General features: G+C 46.5%; 1 non-coding gene across 1 annotated transcript; it reads left to right on the top strand.

Annotated features, from left to right (window-relative positions):
* Positions 1 to 321: 321 nt before the first annotated feature.
* Trnat-ugu (transfer RNA threonine (anticodon UGU)) lies at positions 322 to 396 on the top strand. The gene has a single exon. It is a non-coding gene; the product is annotated as a tRNA-Thr (tRNA).
* Positions 397 to 818: the final 422 nt, after the last annotated feature.

Below are 818 nucleotides of genomic sequence, written 5' to 3' on the forward strand. Positions count from 1 at the left end.
GCACGCTCCCTGTGAAACCGACATTCCCAACAAGTCAACACCACTACATTCGTAGTGCACGGTCATCAATGGTATCTGTTCTTTCGGGAATAGTTACTACCTTCATATCTAGTTAAAATATGACTACGCGGCCATTAACCTTCTTGTGCGAACGCACACAACTCGTACGGGGCTTGGTACATTAATCTGCCACGAGTAATGAGTGTGATGGGCAAACATCTATTAGGCGCACTACGAATGTAGTGGTGTGGACATGTTGGGAATGTGAGACGCACAGGGAGCGTGCAAGGGATAAGTCCTTGCAGGCGTACTATTCTCTCTGCCCTCGGTAGCTCAGATGGATAGAGCATCTGCCATGTAAGCAGGAGATCCCGGGTTCGAGTCCCGGTCGGGGCACACATTTTCAACATGTCCTCAATGATGTATATCAATGCCTGTTTGCAGCTAGGGTGTCGGTTTAACTGTCATAACTTCGATACTAATTAAGTCGGAAACGTTGCAACGGATTGAATTTTTTTATGAATTACTTCTCAATGCAACCTACCCTGCAACACCTCCATAAGCTTTTCAATTGTTTCTGAGGACCCTGTATATCTGTTACGTGTATAGTTGACTGACAGCGGTATATCCCACACGTTTGAAAATTGCGTTCCCGAGGAGCCATATGCCCCACTCTCGCAGGTGCTTCTACCCCCTCCATACTGAATACAGGACCAGACGACAGGGTCGAGTTCCATGTGGAAATCGATCTCGCCACAACTGATGTTAATGTCATTATCAGCAAAAAGCTTACTGCTCTTTGAAAACTATCGGTACGC

Source organism: Schistocerca cancellata, chromosome 6 (genome assembly GCF_023864275.1).
Source record: "Schistocerca cancellata isolate TAMUIC-IGC-003103 chromosome 6, iqSchCanc2.1, whole genome shotgun sequence".
Taxonomy (NCBI): Eukaryota; Metazoa; Arthropoda; class Insecta; order Orthoptera; family Acrididae; genus Schistocerca; species Schistocerca cancellata.